Raw genomic sequence first — 27,470 nt, forward strand, 5'->3', positions numbered from 1 at the left:
TGAATCTTGACACCTACACTCTCAGGTGGGTTCTACTACTGTCTACAGCTTATACACGAGAATATTGAAGACTATGTAATTAACATGCCCAGGCTCACAAGCTGATAGCCTCAGTGTCAGATACCAACTCAGACATTCTGACCCTAAATTCCATGCACTCATTCAAGATACTCTACTTCCTGAAATCAATTAAGTAAGGGGTGGTCTCCTAGGGAACCAAAGGATGTGGAAATTGGGAGAGGGTACATCAGAGGTGTGGTAATAAGGCTTTGAAATAGAGTAACAGCCTACCTTAAAAAATGAGTCTTCAGCCAACTGGTATTTTTCTCAGCAATGAGTATGTCATAAGTCTCGATATAGCTCATGAAGCAGTTAATTTTATCTTACTCACGTATAACTAGAATAATGGTGGATTAGAATCTGGTGGTCTTATCCCCCCAGATATACAACTCCTTCAGATCTCCAGGCTCCTGGACACCAACTGTCAATATTCACAAATCACCAATAATCACAAAGAAGAAAGTATGGTCCAGGCACTAAATAATGTGGCAAAATCAGAACCAGGAATAGTCCCTAAAATCACTTCTCCCTTCCTGCCATTCAGCCACTCAGTGAGCAAACTCCTAGAAACAGACCCTTCTCCCAAAACTTGCTGTAAAAACTTTAACAGTCTTCAATTTGCATTTCATTTAAAAAAATTAATTTGACCAGAAGACTGTGAGATAACAACAACAGCAAAAAACCATGTCTCTTTCTTTCTGAACTTACATTCGGTTTTCTATAACTTTTGCAGCAGATTCGCATTTTTTGTGATTCTTATCCCACAGAACAGGGCAAAATATTAACCAACGGCACCATGTTTATTAGTCTCTAAATGAGTCTCCATGGAGCTGGAACATATTCTTCTTAGCAAAGTATCTCAAGAAGGGAAGAAAAAGTATCCAGTGTACTCAGCCCTACTATGAAACTAATTTATACCTTTCATAGCCCTGTTATAGGCCAAGAATATGGGGATAGAGGAGAAGGAGGGGAGGGAGAGGATGGGTGGAGGGAAGGTGATTGGTGGGACCACACCTATGGTCCATCCTACAAGGGTACATGTCAATCTTTCTAAATGTAGAATATAAATGTCTTAACACAATAACTAAGAAAATGCCACGAAGGCTATGTTAACCAGTTTGGTGAAAATATTTCAAATTATATGTAAAACCAGCACATTGTACCCCATGACTATATTAATGTACACAGCTATGATTTAGTAAAAAAATAAATAAATAAATAAAATGAGTCTCCAGGTTCACATAAATTCTGTGATTAAAATTATTATTAGAGGAGGAGGACAGATTCCTATCTGTTAAAAAGGAAAAAAATGTTGCCTTTCTTTACTTTCTACCAAATCCAAACAATTCAAATCTTCATAAGATTTTATGCAGCAGGTGGGGTAAGAAGCTGAAACCACCCACAACTATTTAAGAATCCAGTCCCAGCCCCCGCTGATCTCCTCTGTCTCTCTCTTTTTTATTAAATGATAACTATGTACATTAATGCAATTCTGGAGTACAGTGTGATGTTTTCATATACAATTTGAAATATTTTCATCAAACTGGTTAACATAGTCTTCATGTCATTTTCTTAGTTATTGTGTTAAGACATTTATATTCTACATTTAGAAAGATTCACCTGTACCCTTGTAAGATAAACCATAGAAGTGATCCCTCCAATCACCCTCCTTCCACCCAGTCCCCTCTCCTTTCTCCCTCCCCCCTCCCTGTATACTTAGGCTGTTATTAGGTTATAGATTTCATATGAAAGCTATAAATTAATTTCATAATAGGGGTGTGTACATTGGATACTTCCTCTTCCATTCCTGTGATACTTTGCTAAGAAGAACGCTTTCCAACTCCATCCATGTGAACATGAAGGATGTAAATTCTCCATCTTTCTTTAGGGCTGCATAGTATTCTATGCTGTACATATATCACAGTTTGTTAATCCATTCATGGATCGATGGGCACTTGGGCTTCTTCCATGACCTGGAAATTATGAATTGGGTTGCAATAAACATTCTGATACAAATATTTTTGTTGTAAAGTGATTTTTGGTCTGCTGGGTATATACCTAATAAAGGAATTGTAGGATTGAATGGTAGGTCTATTTTTAGTTCTCTAAGTGTTCTCCAGACGTCTTTCCAAAAGGAACGTATTAATTTACATTCCTACCAGCAGTGTAGAAGTGTTCCCTTTTCTCCACATCCACGCCAGCATCTCTGGTTTGGGGATTTTGTAACTTGTTTCCTGTGTCTAATTCTCTGGGTGGTCACTTCTTGATTTCCCCTCTGCACCTGGAGGTTTTCAGGTTTGATGTTCCTGCTAACTTATGTAGTATTTTACTGTCCTCCACAAACAACAAAGGTAGCTTCTTTTGTGAACTGGCTTTCCTAAGCTCTTTTACTTTAAGAACACTGAATTTTGGATTCAACGGAAAGTTATTTGTTTGCAATTGAGGGAAGGGAAAGCAAAGAAATGCAGCCATTTATGACAGCCAAGGTTTCCTTTCCAAAAGACAGTCAGAACCAGTACTGCACCATTTAATCTGTCTCTCCTTTGGGGTTCCTCTACGTAGAGATATTAATCCTGGTCATTTGTCCCCACCAAAGCCAGCCTTTATATTTGTTTCCATTGTCATTTACCTTATAATTCAGCAAAGCACTGATAAAATTGAATAGGCTTTCACCTGTGGGCTTAGATAATAACTGTGTTCTGTTAAATACGAATGTTCTGCTACACATCTTGTTAATATGACATACTTTTTAAAAAAACACCTTTTTTGATCTTTTTTTTCTTTCTCCTTTTTTGATCATTTTTTTCCTTTCTCCTTTTTATAATCTTGATTTAGTCTTTTACCCATCAAAATTGTTTGTTCCCACCGGATGGAGGCTGCCAAGGGACAGATTACTCCTGCCAGGTGGATGGCAGTGCATATGGGAGGTGATAAATCATTTTGTCATTTCCAGAAAATCACAAGTGCATCTGCTCCCACAGGAGACACTGTTACGCTATCCAGCAACTATGGCTGACGATTCTTAATGCCGTACATGACAGAAGCCACCGGCTTCCTTACTGACAACCCTGCTCACTGTTCACAAAGAGCTTAATTACAAAGTGAACACTTGTGATTATAGTTCCACTTAGATTTCACCCGTCTGGGTGACTCTTTGTAGAGTTCTAGGATCATTTTTTTCTTTAGGAAAGAGCCCCCAAGTTATATTTTCATCAAAGTTTCAAGAAAAAAAAATAAAGGAGGGAGAAAAGATCTAATAATGAAAAAATTAATAAAACCAATCAGCACAGACCACCAAAGGATAACTTAGATATTATTCTCAAGTTGACACAGACTCCTGGGACGTTGCTTTTGAGTTATCTGCATAGTAAAGCAGCACAAAAGCGCTTGGAGCCAAAGAAAAAGCTAAAACTGAACAAATAAAACCTTGAATAGAACAAATGAACTTTAAATAAGAATTTCTTTCTGCTCTTATTTATTTATTTATTTTTAAACCTTGTAACCATAGCTCCTGTCTGAAGAAAAAAAAAATTATATCTGGCAATTATTTAGGTTTATTCTTACAAAGAGTCTGGAGGAGTTTTTCTGCATTTTTATACTAAGAGGAATTTTTAGAATTCCCATTTTTAAGAAGCACCATTTCCACTGCACACGAACTTTATGGACACCCATTGTTCCCTTTGAAAATTTGTTTCTTTAACTACAAAGTGGGAATCATATCTATATCTCATGTTTACATAAAGATATCAATCACAGAGTATAACATATATATCTATATTTTTATTTGTTTGTTTGTTTGTTTGCATCACCCTGGGTAGAGTACGATAGCCTCATCGGAGCTCACAGCAACTTCAAACTCTTGGGCTTAAGCAATCCTCCTGCCTCAGTCCCCCAAGTAGCTGGGACTATAGGTACCCACCATGATGCCCGGCTAGTTTTTGTATCTTTCAGTAGAGATGGGGAAATGCTCTTGCTCAGACTGGTCTTGAATATGTGAGCTCAAGCAATCCGGCTTCGACCTCTCAAGGTGCTGGGCTTACAGGTGTGAGCCACCATGCCCAGCCTACCTTCTAATATTCTATTGCATGCAAAAACATCTGTCATAGTTACATATCCCAATTCCCTGAGACCACCCTAATTAAGGTTCCTGATACCATGCCGGTTGCTCACACATGGACATTCCCCAGGCCTTGCTTCCTTGGCTTTTCACCATTTGACAGTGGTGACACCCTGGAGATGTTTTCTCCTCCCCAGGATTTCATAACACCAACCCTCCTGCTTGTCTCTCATAGTCAGATTCTTCTTTCTCACATTCCTCTCTGCCCCTTGCCCACCCCTTGCCTTTGTACACTGATGACTTCAAAATCACAACTTCTGGTCCTAAATGTTAAGAGCTAGCTTTGCAGGAAATCTGATACTCTGTGATTGCTGTCTGTATATGAACCTTGGACAGATATCATTCCCATTTTGTAGTTGAAGAAATTGAAGTTCAAAGAATTTAAGTAGTTCTAGATCACATAGCTTATAGTGGGCCAGAGAACCAAACCCAACCCAGTTGACCAAATGCTACTTTGCTATTTTCTCAATAATCCTGCCTAAGTGCCAGACACTCATCCAGAACTCCCCAGGGGATATTGCCACATCCATCTTCTACGGTGCTTGAAAGTCAGTACTATATATCCAAGGTTGAAATCAACATCATCTTGCAAAACCTTCTCCTGCATCTGTCTCTCTTATTCAGAGACTATTTCCAGCAACCTAGTTATACAAATTAGTTTTCTGAGTGTTATCTTAAGCCATTCATTTTCTCTCACCCCTATGTCTGATTAGTTTCCAAATCTTGCTGATTTCTCTTTTACATATTCTTATTTTTGTATCTTCCCACAGCCACAGCCATTCATTATCCACACTCTCATTTTCCCTCACCTAAATTTCACTTAGTAGCCTTTAGCCAATCTTCCTTGCTTAAGAGCGGTATGCACCCACTCCCTGTTCCCAGAGCATCTTCCTTGGTCCATGGTGATTTTTGTAAAATTCAGATCTAAGAATGTCCTTCTGCATTTCTCCCAGGATGAAGCTTATATTCTATTTTTTTTAATAGTTTGGATTAATACAAGGATATAAATGATTGGGTTACATTGCTTGGTTTGCTAAGGTCAAGTTCACATTGTAGTTGAATCCTTCATCCAGGGGGTGCGCTGTGTCCCCTAACACTGTACACATTAGGTGAGACCTTACTGATTCCCCTTCCTCTGACCCCTTTCTACTGTTTCTCCTTCCCCCAGCTACGGAAAAGAAGCCATACTCTGCAAAATAATTTAAGGAGGTTTATTCGGAGCCAAACTTGAGGACCTTGACTTGGCGTCACACCCAAGAAGCCTTGAGTACATGGACAGGAGGTGCTGGGGTTCGGTTTGGTTTTATGCATTTTAAGGAGGCAGGGATTACAGGTGAGGTCATAAATCAATATATGGAAAACATACATTGATTTGACCCCAAAAGATGACTGGGAGCTGGAAGTGGAGCTTAGAGGCTACAGGGTTTTAAGATTCTTTAGCTGATAATTGGCTGAAAGAGTTAGGCTTTGTCTAAAAGACCAGGAGTCAGTGAAAAGGAGTGCTGAAAATAAAGAGTCTGATATATACAAAGGCTACAGATTTATGAGTGTTGATTTTGTAACCTGAGATACTGCTGTATTCCTTGATCACTATCTCATCTCAGTGTGGGCAAGGGACTTGAAGAGAAGCTTCTCTGAAGAAAACAGGTGCATGGCCTACAGACACATGAAAAAATGCTCATCATCCTTAATCATCAGAGAAATACAAATCAACTACTTTGAGATATCATCTAACACCAGTAAGATTAGCCCACATCACAAAATCCCCAAACTAGAGATGTTGGCGTGGATGTGGAGAAAAGGGAACACTTCCAATTGTTGGTGAGAATGCAAACTAATAGGTTCCTTTTGGAAAGATGTTTGGAGAACACTTAGAGATCTAAGAATAGACCTGCCATTTGATCCTACAATTCCTCTACTAGGTATATATCCAGAAGACCAAAAATCACATTATAACAAAGATGTATGTACCAGAATGTTTACTGCAGTTCAATTCATAATTGCTAAGTCATGGTAGAAGCCCAAGTGCCCATCGACCCATGAATGGATCAATAAATTGTGGTATATGTACCCCATGGAATATTATGCAGCCTTAAGGAAAGATGGAGACTTTACCTCCTTCATGTTTACATGAATATATTCTTCTTAGCAAAGTATCTCAAGAATGGATGAAAAAGTATCCAATGTATTCAGCCCTACTCTGAAACTAATTTATAGCTTTCATATGGGGAAAGGGGAAAGGGGGGAGGGGAGGGAGGGAGGATGAGCTGAGGGAGGGTGATTGGTGGGACCACACCTACGGTGCATCTTACAAGGGTACATGTGAAACTTACTAGATGTAGAATATAAATGTCTTAACACAATAACCAAGAAAATGCCATGAAGGCTATATTAATCAGTTTGATGAAAATATTTCACATTATATATAAAACCAGCACACTGTACCCCATGACTGCATTAATGTACACAGTGATGATTTAATTAAAAAAAAAAAGATGTTAGAGACGTTAAGTGAGTCTATATTATTAGCAGTTGAGAGATGAGGAGGGGAGAAAGAATAAAATAGGTTGAATTTGAGACAACTGAGAATTGAGAGTGGGAGAAGTGAACAAGGGACCAGTGGTTATATCAACACATTGCTCACTGGCAATTTTAAGCCAAAACTATCCGTGTTACTGGGCAACTTGTGACTGGTCAACATGTATTTAGAAATATGAAAATTCTATGACAGAGGCATTTGGTGAAGCTGCAACAGTCCTTTTATAGTCTTTATTCCTCTCTGTGTTTAAGAACCCTCCCCTTCCCCTGTCACCCACCTCACCCTTATTTGGCTATTGCTACATCTCTTACCATCTGTATTTTTTTCCTCCTACCTCACCATGTTATACTTCTGCTGTGTCTTGTAGGGAAAAATCAAAATGAAAAACCCAGCATAGTCTTTTCCATTCCTTAATTCCCTTTCCTGACATTCTTGGTTTTTCTTCTGTATAGATGCAGAGTTCCATTTTGCACCATTTCCTTAGCCTGGATAGTATTCTTTTACATTTTTGATCGTGCACAGTTGGTGACCAATTTTCCTCATTTTTGTTTACCTGAAGCTGTCTTGTACTTTGTTTCCTTTGAAGAATATTTTCATGGGACAGTTTCTTTTTCTTTCATCACTGTAGACTTTGCTATGCTGTCTTTCTGCTTCTGTTGCTTCTTACGGGAAGTCGACCCTCATTTGTATTATTCTTTCTCTATAGGTAATGATTCCTTTTTTCTGGAACAATTTTTAAGATTTTTTATTCCGTTCTCTTCAAGTTTGTTTTTCATCAGCTTTACTTTTATATGTCTAGATATCGTTTTTTTCCCTGTATTTATCTTACTTAGGGGTTTGCTAATTTTCTTTCTTCTATAAGATGGGTCTTCCATTAAATTTTTGACAATTTTTTTTAAAAATATGGAATGCTTCATGAATTTGCATGTCATCCTTAAGCAGGGGCCATGCTAATCTTCTCTGTATTGTTCCAATTTTAGTATTTTAGTACGGGTGCTGCCAAAGCGAGCACAAATTTGGACAATTTTTTATCCTATGTCTTTAGATATTCTGTGCTCAATTCTCACTCTCTTTTGGGACTTTCATTAGAAATATGTTAAACCATTTCATACATTATATTATCTCACACGCTCCTAAAGCTCTGTTGATTTTATGTATAATTTTTCTGTATGTTTTTCAGACAGGATAATTTCTATTGTCAAGACCACTGAATCTTTTTTTCTGCATAGCTGTAATCTTCTAATCTTAGGGATTTTTTTTTCTTTCTAATTATTGGACTTTTGAGTTCAAGAGTTTCCATTTTGTAGCCCCGCTCTTTTTATGATTTCATTTCTCTGTTAAGATTTTATTTAAAAATTAAGATAATTTTCTTAGATTCCTTGAGCATATTTATAATAGATCTATTAAAAGCTTTGCCAAATGCAGTAGTTGGGACTTTGGAGTTGGTCTTTGTTGATTGCTTGTTTTTTGCATGTTTGTAAGTCAGTACACTGGATGGCATGGCTTATGTACAGTAAATACTCTGGTCATGTTCCTCCGAAAAGTATTGATTTTTTTTTCCTATCAGTCACTTCCTCTATTGGGCAATTACCTTAAAACTTGTCAAAGCCTCCTTTTCAGCTGTGACAGTGCTGATCTGTGAAAGCCTGAAGGGTATCCCGAGGTCTTTTCACTCGGCAGGACTCAACTTCCAAACTCCCTGGCACATTTGTCAAGGCTGGATTTGGGGCTTTGTTCAAATAGAATAGGCTTTATTCTGGGGTGTGATTCTTAGTCCTAACGTTAGGCTTTAGCTCATATCTGATTTTGTATGTCTGGGATTAATACTGGTGGCATTAACAAGGCATTCATAAAGTTTTTCCACTGTGGTTGGACTTCCAACATCCATCAGGTCTGCTTGTATTTCTCTTTCATTGTGACACCATTAACAGTTGTTGTCTGGTTATCCTTGAAGAATTTTGCACTGTGCCTGTGGAGTCCAACCTTCACAGACCTCCATGCCTCTCTTCTGCATGGGGTCCTCCTCTCTGGTGTCCTGTTTTGCAAATTCCAGTAGTTTCAGCCGCCCTAATTAGGGGCCTTGCTAATTACCATGGCCATGCTAATTACCATGCTCTGCCATAACATCTCTTTTTGAGGAATGATCCTTAGGCAGAAAGTTCAAAATCACGAGGCTAACTTAACTCATGAGTTTCCTTACAAGGAACTCTAGTGTTGTGCTTTAGTCCAATGCTGGAAAAGAGTTGCATCACATATTTTGCCCATTTTTATGGTTATTTACTATGAGACAGCTAATCTTGTGTCAGTGGCTCCATAATAGTGAGAAGCAAAAGTAATATTATTATTGTTTAAACTATTCCATTTAGGCTGGGCACAGTGGCTCATGCCTGTAATCCTAGCACTCTGAGAGGCCAAGATGGGTGGATCATTTGCGCTCAGAAGTTTGAGACCAGCCTGAGCAAGAACGAGGCCCTATCTCTAAACAAAACATAGCCAGGCGTTGTGGTAGTCACCTGTAATCTAGCTATCGGGAGGCTGAGAGCAGAGGATTGCTTGAGCCCAAGATTTTGAGGTTGCTGTGAGATATGACACCTTGGCACTCCACCAAGTGTGACAAAGTAAGACACTATCTTGAAAAAAATAAAATAAAGCTCCATTAGGCCTACCTCCTGCCAGTCTTTCTGATACATGACATGTCCATGTGTCAGACCAGATAAACTATTCTTACTTCACTAGTTACATAATTTACTTAGACTTTTCACATGTAAGTTAGAATACCATATGTCCTGGTTTATGTGGGACAGTCATTCCTAATTAGTCCTGGCCACATTAAACCCCCTTCACATTCAAACATGTTCTAGTTTGGAAAATAAATTGTTGGACACTTCAGTTAACTATCTACTCCTACTCAGGTGTAGTCAATCTGGAGTAGTGAGCTCAAGTGTCACGCACTCCCAAGGAGACTGAGCATGTAAAACTCTCTAGGCTGGTTTTACTCTAACAGGTTGGTCTAAAAGTGGTGTGCTAAAAAGCACACAAAACATTTTACTCTAGAAATGGGCATTTACTTTGGGGGCATCAATTACATCAGAAGAATATGGAAACACATTGTAATCTAAACAGAAATATAGATCAAAGTTACTATCTATTTTAAATTTTGCTAACTTGTTCAAGATAAAGCAGGAGACTACCAAGAAATATCACACTTGCAGAAAGCTGCTTCGAGCTGTACCCCCAGCCCTCTCCAGGGATATCCATTAATTTCTTTCTGTTACTAATGCTCTTTTGGTGAAAAAAAAATTGAGAAACATGTCTAGATCCCATAAGGATATATTTAAAATCTCATTCAGCTTTTAAAATGATCTCTGTGCCTTTCCTCTGTCAGCCCCATCACCTCTCACAGGTCTTTGATCATTCAGTGTGTTCAGCAGAGCTCGGCTATAACTTTTCTGTTAAGGACGATACACCCAGCACACTTTAGGTCTTAAACAATGAGGCTATGCATTCTTCTGCCCTGTTTACTTTTGAACCAGTCAGAGTGTAAGGCTGTATCTCATTCGACATACAAAACAACTTGATAAGAAATTTATTATGATGATTAGCACTGTAATTTGTTTTGAAGCACAGATGTGCCAGACACAGTTCTGAGCGTCAGGGACGTAGAGATGAAAAGAGCTCAGTCCCTACGGCTGAGAAATTAAGAGAGTCTAATAATAAACTTTGACTTTGACATTAAACTTAAAATATTTCATATTCTACAAACATTTGGGGGTGGCTGGTTAAGCAAAAGTTGGAAATGATGAGACAGTGGAATGAGTGCTTATTAGTAATTTCAGCCAGCGGCAGCCACCAGCCGGAGCTCTTCCTGAGGAACTGCTGAAAAGGAAACCCTAACCTTTGCACAGTCTCAGAGAAAAGCAAGAAGAGAGAAAACAGTGTTACATTTTAAGGAGAAAAGGATTTGGGGGGGAAAAACTGTAATCATATTTATCAGAGGAAAATTTTGTGTTCCTTATGTCCATGAGCTACAAAACTCGTATTTAGGAAAAAAGAACAGAAAAACGAAGGAATACCAGAACTTGTTTTTGTAAAAGAAAAAAGAGACGTTGTTGTGTAAGGTATTATTTAGAAATTAAGAACATAATTTGACTCTTCCCCAGTTCTTACCAACGGAATTAGGAGATCACTGTTTGTGATTTTATAAGCTATCATGATATTATTAAACATGATAAAATAAGGAAAGTTATATGATGATGGTGTTAAATTAGAATCAACACATGGTTTATTCCAGGTTCTAACCTGTATGAAAGTTTTGAGATGCACAAAAATTAAAAAGTGTAAAATCTGGCTTGGCACCCCTAGCACAGTGGTTATGATACCAGCCACATACACCGAGGCTGGCAGGGTCGAACCCAGCCAGGGCCAGCTAGAACAACAATGACAACTGAAACAAAAAATAGCCAGGCATGGCAGCAGGTGCCTGTAGTCAGCTACTTGGGTGGCTGAGGCAAGAAAATCGCTTAAGCCCCAGAATTTGAGGTTTCTGTGAGCTGTGATGCCATAGCACTCTACTGAGGGCAACATAGTAAGACTCTGTCTCAAAAAAAAAAGAAAAAAAAAAAAAAGAACAGGTAAAATCCCCATGGACAGAAACAAAAGATACCAATAAGCCGAGAAAGCTGAAATTGCAGGAGAGAATCAGAAAGGACGCTGTTGATTATGTTTCCTGGAAGTACAATGGACCATAACACAGTCTGTCTCAAAAATTCCGTAGTGACCCATGCATGCTATTATCAAAACATAACTAATTTTTATAGGAATTGTAACTCACCCCACATGGAGAATAAACAGCTTTATGCTTTTGTATATGTCCTAAGTGGCTAATGATAACAGTTAAGAATGAAGAGGGTATTATTTATGTCTACCCTGTAGACAGATTGGGTCTACATTCCATTTTTCTGTTTGTTGGGCATGGTTGTGAGAAAATTACTAAGTATGTCTAATCTTCAAGTTCATCATGGGAAAGTAACACCCTCACTGATTTTATGTCTTTAAAATTAAATGATAAAACAGTACTTGGCCATTTATATTATTAGAAACTCCTTTTGTCAAAGCAAATTGACAGGGCAGTTGTGATGAGAATCTCCTGAATCTCAATGCAAACCTCTATCTCTTTTTCAAATGAATGAAGGTGGGATTCTTTTGCAAGATCAAGTATTGAAAGGAGTTCGTTCCAATTGTAGCTCACAGAATTCTTGCTTGCTGTTCTTAGAAGGACTATCAGCCAATATAGATGTTACCTTGGAGTCTTTCCCCTTCTTAAAAGCAAGAGTTTGGAGAGGAAGGGTTCAGCCAGGGTTCTGGCAAAAAAAAAAAAACCGAGGGCGTAGTTAAGTTGGGTTGTTTAAGAAGAGTCTACTGAAGGGAATTTTTACCAAAGTGAAGGCAAGGTTTAGGCTAAGTGTCAAAGGATGGGGCAGTATGTCTGGTCGAGTAACAGTAGGAACCTGAAAAGACAGGAGGAGAGAGCTCTTTCTGGAAATAGATCTCTAGCAGAGGAGAGCACAGCCAGCCTGCTGGGGCCCAACAGGGAAGGAGCCAGGAAAAATACTCTCGTTCGCCCTCTACCTTCTCATCTCTGCCAGTGCACCCACTGTCTGAATTCAGTTAGAAGCGGAAGGCCAGGACACCCTGTTGGTGCAGTCCAGACCGGTCAGCATCCCAGGCAGGGATGTTGGAAAAGAGAGGCAGGGAATCGATATGGAGGGACGAACGCAACGTATGCTTGAAGGAAAGGGACAGATGCGCCAGATTTCTGTCCTTGATCCTGCATGCTAAGGAATAAGCCTCTATTTTAAAACTTCCAGCATCTAATTTGATTGCTAGTGGAATTTTGTTGGGCTCACATCAGAATTCGTGCTGGTTTTTCCCACTGTAACGTCGGAACTCGTCCGAATGCCTTACTCATCATGCTTAAACAATTCTTATTTTACCCAGATTGCTAGTAATTACCAAGCTAGTTGATGGGCCACATTTCCCCCTATAGCAGAGATGATACAAAGGGGCTATAAAGACAAAGTGGACTTGATTACTATACAAGGACAGCTCTGTGCAAGTGCACCACGAGATATTGCCACTATTAAGTCATAAGCTGAATCAAGTTCAATGAGAACCTGAAGAAGAGGGACCCAGAGGGAGCCAGTGATGATGCCTTTGCAGGAGCCTGTTAGCAATCCTTCCCTGAAACTTAGCAGAAGCACTTCCCCCATGCCCTGCCTCTAACCCAGCCACACACCCTCTGCTAGTAACACATAGACACAGTCCTTTTCAATTCTTTCACCTTAGGCTCTCACACTTGAGGCATCGAACCAAGGACTTCCAATTCCAGAAGCTTCGTGTCTTCTCCTAGGGAAGTGACATACATTGAACTTGAGAATGCCTAGGCAGAAATGCTTTCTTTTTGTTCCTAGATCTTTCTAATTTATGCAAAAGTAGGTTTATTCCCATGGACCGTATGCCCATGTACTGCACTGATTGTTTTAATCTCCCTCCTGCCATTCTAGTCAATGAATTTATAGCTTATTTTTGCATTGTTTATTTGACTTTTATCTTTACTTTTACTGAGAGATGGGAAGTAGCAGGGTAAGAACAACTCCTATGCAGGCAGATTGAGTTTCAAATAAAGAAATTAGGATATTCTTGGTTGCTCACCGTAGCTCATCCTAAGTACTTTCTGTATCTCTGAATGGATTTCAAAAGCAGGGACATGAGGCCTCTATCAAAAATGTACCCATTTTCTAACTCTCGAGATCACGGAGTCCAATATACCTTTACAGAAGAGTGATAAGATTAACCATTACCATTTAATAGAGTTTTCCAAAATGGTCTGTTATTCTGTTTCTACAAAAATTCAAGCCCATATAGGGAGATGGATAAACAAATGAGCAAAAAAACCAAAAAATTGTTATAACCCTTAAAAATAAAGTATGTTGAGAAGTTTTGATAAATTTAGTTTGGGGCTGAGTTTGAAATATCAACTGTCATTTGAAGATACCTTGGGGCATATTGCAAGTACAAGTTGGATCTATCAGGTATAGAACACAAATGTCTTAACACTGTAATTGGGTAAATAAGGTGAAGGCTATGTTAATTAGTAGGATGTAAGCACTCCAATTTGTATAAATAATCAACACATTGAATCCCATAGTGGCATAAATGTATTCATGATCTATGCACAAATGACTTAATAAAAAAAAAATAGAAATATTCCCCCAAATAGACAGGATTGGTTTTAATTTTGAGAAAAAGTATGTACTTATTGCTGTTTTTTTTTTCCACTCAAAGACAATCTCTGATTCCTGCTGTTAGGATTCTAGTTATTACTATCAATAAGAAAAGGACAGAATTTAGATCCATGGGCTGTAACACAACTCGGGTCATTTAACATACATGAGTGGTGAAATTACAATTTATCTCTGGGGAAGTTAAGTCTACTGATTGGAAAATATTTTGTAAAATATACTTGTAATTAAATTTAGGCTGCTTGTACCAGTCATTAAAAATCCACTAATGAGCTTGCATAAGAGAGGCAAACTCACATTAGATTGTAAATTAAGAAACATTGCTACAATGTTAATTCTCTCTTAATAAAGACTCTTGACTCCAAGATGACAACAAATGGTTTCTATCATTCCATTAGGGTCTCATTTCTTCCATAATTTATATTTTGGATCCTATAATATGCGATAAAGAATTAGAGCACAGCAAAGACTTCTAAATAAAATTCAGAATTATACTGGGGAAAATATATTTGTTCAATAGGTGAAACGAAATGATACATCTTTTTCTGGGAAGATACTTTTGCTTGTTAAGACCATATTCTCTTATAGAGTATCACTCACTCCTTGGTCTCTTGTTTGTATTTCAAAACCCATCCCTTCCTTTTGCATGTAAAGTCTCTATCCAATGATCAAACATGAATTATTGCTTTGTACTATGATACGGATAGTTTATTTATAAAATCTTTAATGGTAAGCCAATCACTTTATCTAAGAATGAGCTTTCAAAGGCTAATTCTAGAATGTCACTATGTATTACTCTCCATCAGGTTCATCCTGCTGTATTTGCTCTTATATAAAAACCTAATCCACCAGCATAGAGGTGAAACTACATTAAATATACTTTTGAGATGTTTAAATCTGATAAACTTATCTAATAATCTTTTTTATTTTATTTATTTATTTGTTTGTAGTTTTTGGCCGGGGCTGGGTTTGAACCCACCACCTCCGGTATACGGGGTGGCGCCCTACTCCTTTGAGCCACAGGCGCTGCTCCTTTTTTTATTCTTTGTACCTATTTTTTTCTTCCATAGGACCATTAGCCAAAGTTAATGTTCAAGATTAATAAATAAATATTGAGATTAAGATGATAATAATATGGGTAGAAAACAACTCTTAGATGATTTCAGATTGGATTAGAAAACAAAATAAAAACCATGGAACGCTAATTTTTTTTTTCCAAAGGCAAAACTCCATTTTTTTCCCCCACAAATGTCTTTCTTTGCCCTTTTTTTTCTTTTTCATTTGAAAACTTACATAATTTCCACATCTCAGCTATATGCTGTGTGATACTGTGAATATAGTTATTTCTGGATTCTGTAGCAAAGGGAAAGGGGGAAACTAGATAAGTTCAAGAAATGAAATGAAAAAAAAAATTTAACCACAGGGTAACAGTGACCTAGAGAGACACATAAATTAGAATTCAATGCAGTTGGATACCACATTTTCCAAGATAACCTAGTGTTAGGAGACTCCATAAAATACTAGATACAGAACATGATGAGGGTAGAAAGGAACTCTAATTAATGTTCAGTTTCAATTAGCATTTTAAGAAGTCCCCTGGAGACCTTTATTTACCTGCATGTTCAAAAAAATTAGAACATAACAGCCTTGCTGGGGATACAACCTCCGTTCCCACTACTATCACCTCCAAATAAAAATTCCATATATTCTAATATATATGATCTACAGACACAAAGCCACACATTGACTCTTTAGGGAAAAAGTGGTTTTAGTGGTGAGTCAACTACATCTTGGCCTGTTGAGTTGAAAACATTTAAATCAGTGGTTCTCAACCTTTCTAAGGCTGCAGCCCTTTAATACAGTTCCTGTGGGTTGCGACACACAGGTTGAGAATGGCTGATTTAAATGATCTGCATTCTCAACATGGCATTGAACCTAGCTTCTGGCTATACTGGAAATACGTACAGCGAAAATACTAACTTTCAATTCCAGTACATTTCTACTCTTTCAGCTTCCTCTGTCCATAAATACTCTGTGTGTGCCATTCTCACACTAATTAGATGGGGGGAGGGTGGAGATGGATGCTAACGGCTCCCGTGCACTAAAGCAGCAAGCTACTCAGATTTAAGTGACTTCTTCAGGGACTCTGTATACATTTCTGATTTTGAAATATGCTTGTTGTTTTCCTCATTTCTCAAAATGCACAGTGTGCCCTGGGGAAATGTTACTTTAGAGGGGATGGCATCTCCATGCGGGGTGGCCAGAGAGTTATTTCGCCAGATTCTTGAGGAAATCAAAGATTTCCAATGTCTCTTGCATCTTAACCCTTTCATCTCAGTCATTTTCTTAATCAGGATCACTTAGAGATGACTATGGCCTGCAGCGATCTAGAGACAAAAATGTGAGTTTCACCTTTCAGTGTACAATTCCAACCCCTCTCTGGATGCTAGAATGGACATATTTTCTGAAATAAAAACATGGTATCAAGAAAGACTAAATTTTTTTCTTTGCTACACATTTTTTTTTTTTTTTTTTGGCAGGAGATGAATGTTGTTTTTGTTTTTGTTTGGCCCTCTATGTGTCTCTATATGTGAACTTTGGGACCTTTCCTCAGTTCCATTTCTTTTTTTTTTTTTTTTTTTGGAGTTTAGGCCAGGGGTGGGTTTGAACCCACCACCTCCGGCATATGGGGCTGGCTCCTGCCTCCTTCGAGCCACAAGTACCACCCATTAGTTCCATTTCTTAATTTTTACTTTCTGTTTAGTTTTATGCCTTATGGAGCTCTGGATAATTTTTTTCTTTTTCCAAATGAAACAAACCTTGAGAATTTGGTATTCATGAGGCTTCAATTATAAAGAAAAAAAAAGAAAAAAACAGTCTTTCTGTTACTATGGTCACCCACATGACCAAGAGGAAGTTACCCTGTTTTCTGATCCGTCTCTCATGCTTTAGGTCCGAATTTCCTTCTGCGGGAGACTTGCCAAGCATTCAGCTTTCGCAGACAACATTTGGTGGGTGGTGACCTCACTGGAATCTGAGAGCAAAGGCCAAAAAATATGCCCTAGTGATTGCAAACCAACCCCAGCTCTGGTGCAGGACTGCTTGGTTCACATTCCTGGAGTAGCTGCAAATACGCTTTCTGGACAGTTTAAAAGACTACGAGGTCTCTTCTCTTAAAAACAACATTTCTCTCCAGACGTTCTAGTTGCTGCTTATAGTATTTCCCAAAGAGGCTTCAGGGACACTTTAATTTTTCTTTCTTTTTTATCATCCCTCGCTCATACTCAATGGATTATTAAACCTTCACTTCTCTTTTCCAATATTAATTTTCTGCTGCTCCCTTAGCTCTGTATCTCCGTATTTGGTGATCCCTAAATCCTACATTTATAACTCTTTATTATTTCTGTTACAAACAGTCACTCTACTTTCGTCCTCACCATCATTTGTTCTCCCTGTGCCTTAAACACATGCGACCTGTTTTCACAATCCGTAGAAAGTTACCAACAAGGAAAAAGAAAGCGGCCTTATTGACAGCTTCTATTTAAATATTTACCGTGTAAAATCTTGGCATTCCTTTTGTTGACAAATTGGCACGAACCCTTTTGCCTTTTCTCCTGTATTCTCAAACTGGTCACATGATGCTCTTTCTAAGACCAACTGGCTCCTTTTATAGAAAGTGATGTCATGTCTGTTTTGGAACTGAATCTGTTTTTCAGGACTTCATGCTGGTTCTCTCACTTCATCCCAGGTACCCATTCTGTCCTGTTGTTGGGATGTTTGCTAAATCCGTATTTTCTTTTTATAAAGGAAATGGGTCATTGGCTGGGAGTGGTGGCTCTCGACTATAATCCTAGCACTCTGGGAGGCCACGTGGGTGGACTGCCTGAGCTCAGGAGTTCAAGATCAACCTGAGCAAAGCGAGACCCTACCTCTAAAACTAGCCAGAGGTCATGGTAGGCACCTGTAGTCCCAGCTCCTTGGAAGGCTGAGGCAAGAGGATCAGTTGAGCCCAAGAGACTGAGGTTGCTATGAGCTATGACACCATGGCACTCTATGCAGGGCAACAAAGTGACACTATGTCTCAAAAATAAAAAATAAAATAAAATACAGGAAACAGGTCATTAACCTTCACAAAACAGAATTTTGATAATGTGACTGACATAATTAGAAACCATCAACAGCTGCCCAACTGCCCTTTGGGCCTGCTTCTGGGATTAGGCAAACACGGTATCCAGTTTTTGTCATTAGCACAAAGGCTCAAGCTGCTAACACTCTCTATGACCATTTTACCTGGTAACAAGTGGTCAGGTTGGTTTGCCAATATTTTACTTCTAAATTGTGTACTTACCTTCCTAAAAATATCTACATCTATATATTTATATATCTATACAGGGTGGCCATAATGTTCATGTGCAATTTAAATAGTTGCTATTTAATATTTATATTCTTAACTCGTAATTGTTAATAGTTGCGATAGAGAGAGATAAGAATTGCATTTTTTCTCTGTTGTATCCTTATTAATTGTTGACATAAACATTATTCTAAGTCTTCTAGAATGAGTAGGATTATTTTTCCACTTCCTTTTTTTTGTTGTTTCTGAAATAAGTGGTAGCAAATAGGGATTATTGTTTCATGAAAATTTGTCAAAGTTAATTTTTAGGACTATCAGATAGAGGAATGAGTTTGCTTTCTAATTATTTTGGTGGGCCAACACATAGATTTTCTTTAATTTTCTAAATGTATGATACATTTCACACTGTATGATGTATTTCACATTATATGATACCGTCACAAAAAATGAAGGGACGACATCTCCTTTTGATGACCATTTGGTAGGAAGATGTTTTGGTGATCAATTTAGTTAAGGATTACTTAATCCTTTATTTAGTTCTTACTTACTTACCTTTATTACTTAATCATTATTTAGTTAATGATTACTTTCATTTCTTTGTAAGTCATTTCTGGCAATTTAAATTTTCTAGGCAATTACCAATTTTGTGCCATTTTACATACTGACAAAGTAAGATTGTAGTCTCATTTTTAAAAGAACATCTATTCCAAGCAGCACCTGTGGCTCAAGGAGTGGGGCACTGGCCCCATATGCCAGAGGTGGTAGGTTCGAACTCAGCCCTGGCCAAAAAAAACCGCTCCCAAAAAACCAAACCAAAGCATCTACTCCTCTGCAAGGCTGAGACAGGTGTTTGAGAGCTCAGGAGTTTGAGAGCAGCCTAAACAAAGCAAGACCCCCTCTCTACTAAAGATAGACCAAAAACTAGCCACACATTGTGGTGGGTGCCTGTAGTCCCAGCTACGTGGAAGGCTGAGACAAGAGGATCACTTGAGCCCAAGAGTTTGATGTTGCTGTGAGCTATGATGGCATTGCACTCTACCCAGGGCACAGAGTGAGATCCTGTCATTAAACAAAAAAAAAAAATTCTACTGTATTCCAAGTTATACTCTTTACTCTTTTTTCTAATCCTGGAAATATATTTTCCTTTGACTCCATCATTTTTTGCCATCTACGTCTATTTCGAGGCTGTGTTGTCATGTGCATTTAAGTTCAGGAGGCATTTGTTCTTACACACATTTATCTCTATGCTTTATATTCCTTCTCATCTGTATTTAAAAGAAATGGGCTCCGTTTTTGCTTTGTTTCCTACTCTATTGGCATTATTTTGATTTGTTTTTCTTCATATCTTTTCTCATTAAGTTTTCTTCAAATTTTTTGAATGTGTCTCCTTAAGCAGCATGTAACAAAATACAGCAAAATAAAACGAAAATATAGTTGATACAGTAAATAAGTAACTTGTGCTTCATGTTTAACATTCCTTTTTCTTTGTTTTCCTGTTTTGTGATGGTTGGTGGCCTATGATTTAATTTTCCTCTTCTTTTTCTTATGCTAACATTAAGTTATTCATTTCATTTCTATTCTTTACTGATAGTCTTTACATCACGATCACATATAGTCACATATATTCATAATTTATAGTTTCAGACCAATCCTGAAATCATTTGAACTATCTATATTCTCCCCTTTGTAATAAAAAAGAAACAAGCACATTTAAAAACCCTTTCAACATATCCTTTGTATGGTTTTAGTTCTGACTTTAAAGAAAAATTTAGAATGTATTATTATTTTTAGAGTTCATAGCTAACACATTTATGGGAAGAGTTTACCAATTTCTTTAATCATCATTGTTTCATTGATCCTCACTTTCCTTTGGGGATAACCTTTTCTTTTTGCTTAAATATTTACCAAAGAATTATTTACGTTCTTGGAAAGTCAGCGGGTAGTAAATGTTCGTAATCTCTGGCTGACAGAGTCCTTATTTCACTTTCATACCTTATTAGAAATAGTTTTCTGTTTCATGCTTTAATAAACCTATTGTCTACGAGGATGCCATGAAGGCTATGTTAACCAGTTTGATGAAAGTATTTCAAATTGTATATAAAACCAGCACACTGTACCCATGACTGCATTAAAGTACAAAGCTATGATTTAATAAAAAAAAAAAAGAGTAAAAAAATAAAATAAAATAAACCTATTAAGTTGGAAAAAGAAACCAGTATATATTTTCTATATTTATAGCACATGCATCCATGCAGAACTCCCAGAGCAAAGGCATGGATGTACTGCGTTAACCCTGAGCACTGTACAACATAAAAAGTTAAGCCCATTTGGGAAGTTTCAAGCATTTTCAAGCAACTCTGGTTTATAGCCTTTAATAGACTAACAGACAGACACATCCACACACAGCCACACGTCCCCCTCTGCTCACTAAAGTAAAAGCATATGGCAAGTACCGAGTGAAAAGCAGAAGGAAAGACACTGGCACTGCTGATTTTCAGCTGTGCTATCTAGGCCAGGTTCTTTCCTAGTTTGGGGTCTGGCAGTGCATGTCTTTGAAAACATGCACAAACAGATTAACACAGAAGTCAGGTAAGGGAGAGAAACATTTGTAGGCGTACAGCACTAATTATAGCATTTTTATAGTGTTTATACCCGGGTATGGCTTCCAGCCCTGCAAACTCTTCCATCATTCTCGGTAAACCCCAGGTTTCTTGTCAAGGTAATGAATATGTACATTTTTTGTGATTAAAAACTCTTAAAAGGTAATTTTAATGTATTAATGGTATTCCAAACATGTGCTGCAAAAATGGCTATAAGCCTCAAAGTTACATTTTCAACTTAAAGAGAGTTCTGGAAAGAAATATGCATTGGCATTCATCCCACAAAAGATCCCATCTTACTTCATTATCTTATCTCAGTTTGCTTTGCCACTCATAAAAAGGAAACTGTTGTTGAGTTATAAACCAGATGAGGAAACTCTTAAAGCTTCCACTGTATGGTTTCTGTTAATGTTGCTATTGCTGTTACCCAGTAACTTGAATGTCATCTAACGTGTTGTGAGACGTTGTAGACTTGATCTCAAGCTACTTAAAATGGTAATATACAAATGTGAACAGTTATCTGTAATATGGGTAAGTTTTGTTTTGCCTGTAATAGATGTTTATAAAAACAAAAACAAATCGTTGACATATGACATTCTAGTGTGACAGCTTTTCTGTCTCAATATTCTCTCTGTTGTCTTCTGATATGTATATTCCTGAGAGAATGTTACAGTTAATTTAGTTAAAAATTCATAGGGGGCCAGGTGCAGTGGTTCATGCCTGTAATCCTAGCACAGTGGGAGGCTAAGGTAGGACGTTGGAGGCCAAGAGTTTGAGACCAGCCTAAGTGTGACCCCATCTCTACAAAAAATAGAAAAATTAGCCAGGCATGGTGGTGCACATCGGTAATCCTTGTTAATCAAAAGACCGAGGGAGGAGGATGGCTTGAGCCCAGGAGTTTGAGGCTTTAGTGAGCTATGATGGTGCCACTGTATTCTAGCCCGGGGTGACAGAGAGAGAGCCTACCTCCAAAAATAACAGAAAAAAAAAGGAAACAACAACAACAAAAAGTCATAGTCACTTTACATATTTTTCTGTGACTGTTTTAGTATCTTTTTTCCCATAAATTTTACCGTGATATGTCAAGGTGTGAATTTTTAGTGGTTTTTTTTGTTGTTTGTTTGTTTGTTTTTGCTTTGTTATACGTTTTTGATGTGGGTGTGTCTGGCATTTTGTGTTGAGGTCATGATTTTATTCAGATAAGAAATATTCTCAGCTATTTTATTCCCTCTTAGCATTTTTTTTTGATCTTCTAATGTAGATTTCTAGAACTTCTAACTGTAGCCTCTTCACTCTATTCTTTGTATATCACATATATCATAACTGTTGTTTTACAGTTTTTACTTTTTTGTATTTCTGTTAGATTCTGAGTAAATTCCTTAATAATACCTTCCAATTTATTACTTCTCTCTTCAGCTCTTTTGAACTTAGAATTAGATTTTATTTTAAATTTCCTTGCCTAGTTTTCATGCCCCATTTTTATTGAATCAGCGGCTATTTTACTTTTAACTTCTTTTGCTTTTCATGAACCCCATTTCTTTCCTGAAGTTTTTGATAATCTTAAGCATATTTATTTAAACTTATTTTTCAGTTAATTTATTCTTTTTATTTCACCAGGAAATATCTGGGCTGAGAGACTGGCTGGAAATACTGGGCAGTTCAGGCTTAAAACAAAACAAAACAACCTCCCCACCCTTGCAGCCCCAAGAATCTGGATTTTTCAGAAGGTTGTTTTGGAGTTCCTTTACTTTGGGGTCTCCACAACTTCTGACAGAGCCATCTTGGGGGATTTTTTTTTAAAACCACCAGATTGATAATATTAATATGGTTAGAACTTTCGGTCTCTAAGATTTGTATGCCTTTGACCCACTTGGAAGGGAAGGCATAAAGTTATTTTCCAATCTTCCCCACTACTCTGTCTCACTCTGCTCTTCCACTATGGGCCAACAGCCACAGCAACTATCTTCAGATACCTTGTACACTTGACAAATACCATCCAGAGGGCTTCCACCACCGTGGGAAACACATCGGTGCTCTCGGAGAGGGTCCCCTTGAAGTCAATTCCACCGTGATTTTTCTTGAAGGGTGCAGTGTAACTCATAGTATGGCCAAGAAATCTTCACAAGTTCACTGCCCCCAAATTCCTCTCAATACTTTTTATAGCCTCCAGATAGCACAAAGGATCTACAAATCACAGTGTCATAACCTTGATAATCTGTTATTTAGCTTTATACCTTTATCTAAACATCTACTTAATATCTTGTCGCAATATGTTTCTTAGGAAAATGAAATATAGGCGGAAATTATTGGGTGGGGCCTCTGATTAAGCCTTTTTTTCTTCTGCCATATATATATGTATATATATATATATATAATTTTTTTTAATTGTCTAGGAAGGGAATATGATGTAGTTCTGGGAACAGAGATGTAAAGTCAGGAGAATTACAGAATTGTTTCCGACACCCTAGAACCAGGGAAACAATGCCAATAATCACTTACCACTAGAATTTGTATAAAAGAAGTAATTATTCCTTAGGTTTTAAAGCAAGATTTCTTATATTATTAGTAACTAGATGGTCTTTCTAATTGATTCACACACAAAGGTATCAATTAAAAGATTCACCAACAGGGCGGAGCGTGTGTCTCAAAGGAGTACGGTGCCGGCCCCATATGCCGGAGGTGGCTGGTTCAAAGCCAGCCCTGGCCAAAAACTACAAAAAAAAAAAAGGGATTCACCAACATCACTGAGCTGGGCCCAGCCTGGGCCCTGGGAGAAAGGACTCTTTGGCCTCCTTCCTGCTCTTGTGGCCCTGTGGGCTGGCTTTGAGCTGGGTTTGGCCAGTGGAAAACAAGAGCTGGAGTCTGGGGAGTGGAAGGAGAGAAACTCTGGGACGTGTCCCGCCTGCTTCCTCCAGCTTCTCCACGGTGGCAGTAGCACCCACGGACCTTCCTACGAAGCTCCTTTGCCAGTGTCAACTTGCAGTGGGAACCGCTCCTTCAAGATCGACCCCTTGTCCCTCCAATTTAGGCTTTCTGCTGTGGATGGCCTCTTGGAGCCTCGGCTCCCCTTGTTCTTTTCACCTTGCCCATGACTTTGCTAAAGTAAGAGCCACTTCATGCAAGTTCTGTTCCTGGACCTGTCTGGGTGAATCCTCTCTCTGAGGCATCCCAGACTGATACCTCTATAAAATAACTCAGCGTGGTTGAGGTTGAGTGTCTCATTCCAAGTTCGATCTTCCTTCCCTTGTACGTCTCAATGTTTCTTATACTTGATATTCAGGGAATAACTAAGTTTTATATATTGTAATGTTTTTCCATAAAAAAAAATAGGCAAATACTTGTCAACATGAAAATATATTTATGCACTAGGGCAATTTATCTTAGTGAACTCTATATTATAAAAATAATATACGCCACTTAATAACCTATTCCTTGTCGTGTGTACGACTTGTATTCCCCTAGCACTGTAAAATCTGCAAAAATAGCAAAATCAATAAATTATCATTTACATTGCTATGGAGAAAATTCCTATAATGTCATTTATAATTTCCAGGGTCACATACGTAAAGCCTTATTTCTCGTTAGTGGAGTCTTTATTCCAATGAAACACACCCTCGTTCTGACACTCTGACAAAAGTCTTGTTTCCTTCTTATCTACAACATGAAAAATGTAATTCCTAGACAACGTTCTTATACCAGAGTTAGAATTCTGCATCCACAGGGTGTGTTCTCTGCCCTGTATATTCAGAAAGCATGCACATCTATCCTCAAAAGTTGTTAAATGGTGGTGGCGCTATGCTGAAAAGACTTGCTATAAAGTAACATTATACGGTTTCATTCTGGATTTCTAAACAACACATCCAAAAGAGAGACATTTTTCAAATTCAGTACCAAAGTGCGTGTTCATATAAACATATGTGAAAACTCTAACCTCTGATCATGAATAGTCAGACAGAATTTAATCTTAAACTTGGGGACATAAACCATTTTCATTATCTTCTTCTTCCTCCCGGTGAAAAGGAAGAAAATGAGTCTTTCTCTGAAGAATACAAAGGGATTCCTTATGCCCCCGAGTCACAGACAGCAGATTAGGGCAATGGCAAACATAAACCAGTGCTTTCAGAGGATAAGAAAAGTCCCACGGGGGGTTTCAAAATTAAAATGCATTGAACTACTTAGATCTGTCAACATTTCACTAGTAAGAGGGATAAGTTCAAACAGTTCTACCTCATTTGCTAGATCCTGCTTCTGTAAGGCAGAGATCAGCCACCTAGCAACAGCACAAAAGATTCTCCCCTGACAGAGTTCAACTCATGCTGGCTGAGCAGGAAGAAAGGCTGTGTAGGATGAGGGCAGAGCTGGACGGCCCACCGTTCCAGGGCCACGAGGGAGGCCTGGTTTGGGAAACTGTGAAATTCAGTCCGAGGACTGACTTTTTTGGTCAGCATTCTTAGAAGCTCGGGTCTCTGAGCGCCTCTACTGGGCTGTGTCTCTTGCTCCTATTCAGTAAAATGCTCTGGCCACATACACACACGTACCAGGCACAGCAGGCAGAGAATCGGTATCATTTCCATCAACTATTAAACTGTGGATCATGCACCTACTAGGAAAACTGTCCAAGTAAAAACCGTGTTAAGACGAAACCTTTTCGTATGCAGCTATTTTAGGATGGGTGAAGGAGTGAGCTTTTGGAAGCCCCTGAGTCTCAGACGATAGACAAGTTATCTCTTGTTCTCTCTTTGAAAGCAAGTCCTTTGGCATTAGATACTGCCCTAGAAATAACCCACCACTCTTCTTCTCGGAGGACAGAAATGTCTACTTAACAGTCAAGTCATACCAGAGACCTTGGAAAATATCTGGATCACAAATCCCTGTCAGCAGTGAGCAGTGAACGGAATCTGGGCCATGTCCTTCCTCAGAGAATGCCTTCCCTCCCTGGGTGGGTCCACAGGTCACCCAGGAGGAACTTACATCAGATTGTCAAAGCTATGCAGGTTTCAGCTGCAAAGGCCATGGCTGTCACCCAGAGCCTAAAAACCATGTAACAGCTAAGTGTACAAATACTCCGCTAGGCTCGCTTTCTGGGAAAGGGGTAGAGAGGGAAAATTAGGTGTTACTCTGCTTTTCATTTTCGTGACCCTGTTGGCACATGGGATCGGAGCACGGGCCAGCTTTGGGAGTGGAGTGAGGCAGAAAAGAAGGCTTAGGGAGCTTGGGGAGAGTATTCACTAGCTTCACCTTCAATCGCATTCCTGGTCCGTCTTGCTTGTAGGGTCTGCAGGAAGCGCAAAGTGTGTAATGTTTTCTGACAACGGGCAAAGAAACGGAGGGGCGCTTTGCTAAAAGCAGCCATCGGGCTCCGTCTTTTACTGCATGGGATATGGTTTAAAAATAATTAGAACTGTTTTTAAAAATTTTGTTTTAAAAATGCTTTCCTAAGTCACAAAAGCAAACTTGAAAATGAAGTCTCCTTTGCCCCAGATTCAGTCTTCTGCCGGACTTACTGACGACTCTAACAGTCAGATGTGTATCCTGCCAGAGTTATTTTCCCTTTTTATGTAAACTTTCTCCCCCTCAGAATAGGATCTTAATATGCATATTATTTTGGAATTTGCATTTTTTTGAATGTATATATATTTTTTAAAATAAAATGTTTATTTTAGAATAGTTTTAGATTTACAGAAAAAGTACAGAGACAGTCCAGGAAGTTTCCTTATAGCCTAGATCCAGTTTCCATATTACTAACTTCTTACATTAGTGTGGTACATTTATTACCATTAATGAACCAATATTGATACATCATGCATAATTGAAGCCCATGCTTTACTTATATTCTCTTGTTTTTCATTCAACATCGTTTTCTTTTTTTTACAGTTTCAGGTTAATTGAGGGTACAAAGAATTAGGTTTGCAGTTGTTAAGTGAAGTCCCTCTTATAATTGAGTCCTGCCCCCAAGAGGTGTGTCAGACATCGCAACACCGCGTCCAGTAAGTGGGAGCGCACCCATCCCCCTTCCTCCTCTCTCACCGCTCCCCCGTTCCCCTGCCCCTCAACTTGAATTGATTTGCAGAATTGTTGTATTCACCTAAAAACATTGGCACTTTTCTATGTCAGGATTTATATCTTCCATTAAAAAACAAGTTAGCTCGTACTCCATAACTCTGTTGTGAACACAAGTTTGTTTTCAATGGAGTGCTAGTGTCAAATACCAGCCTGAAAATCAGCACATTTCTGGATTTCTTGTTAATGTGTTAGCAAGATTCCTGTTTTTCCCAAATGTTGTCTTTTCTTCTGTGGTGTTTATTTAGTTTTCTTTTCTTTCTTTCCTTCTTTTTTTTTGGGGGGGGGGTCGGGGCACAGAGTCTCAGTAAAGTGCCATAGAAGCACAGCTCACAGCAACCTCCAACTCTCAGGCTTAAGCAATTCCTTGCCTCAGCCTCCCAAGTAGCTGGGACTGCAGGCTCCTGCCACAATGTCTGGCTAATATTTAGTTTTCTTTAAA

At 38.4% G+C, this 27,470-nt stretch overlaps 1 protein-coding gene and 1 non-coding gene across 2 annotated transcripts in view; both read right to left on the reverse strand.

Moving 5' to 3' along the window:
- MALRD1 (MAM and LDL receptor class A domain containing 1) overlaps nucleotides 1-27,470 on the reverse strand; it is a 514,668-nt gene that overhangs the window by 50,598 nt on the left and 436,600 nt on the right. The gene's annotated exons all lie outside the window — the stretch shown is intronic.
- LOC111724144 lies at nucleotides 7,614-7,715 on the reverse strand. The gene has a single exon (XR_002772488.1). It is a non-coding gene; the product is annotated as a U6 spliceosomal RNA (small nuclear RNA).

The sequence above is a fragment of the Otolemur garnettii genome, unplaced genomic scaffold (assembly GCF_000181295.1).
Source record: "Otolemur garnettii isolate 467f Iridium unplaced genomic scaffold, OtoGar3 scaffold00019, whole genome shotgun sequence".
In the NCBI taxonomy this organism is placed as follows: domain Eukaryota; kingdom Metazoa; phylum Chordata; class Mammalia; order Primates; family Galagidae; genus Otolemur; species Otolemur garnettii.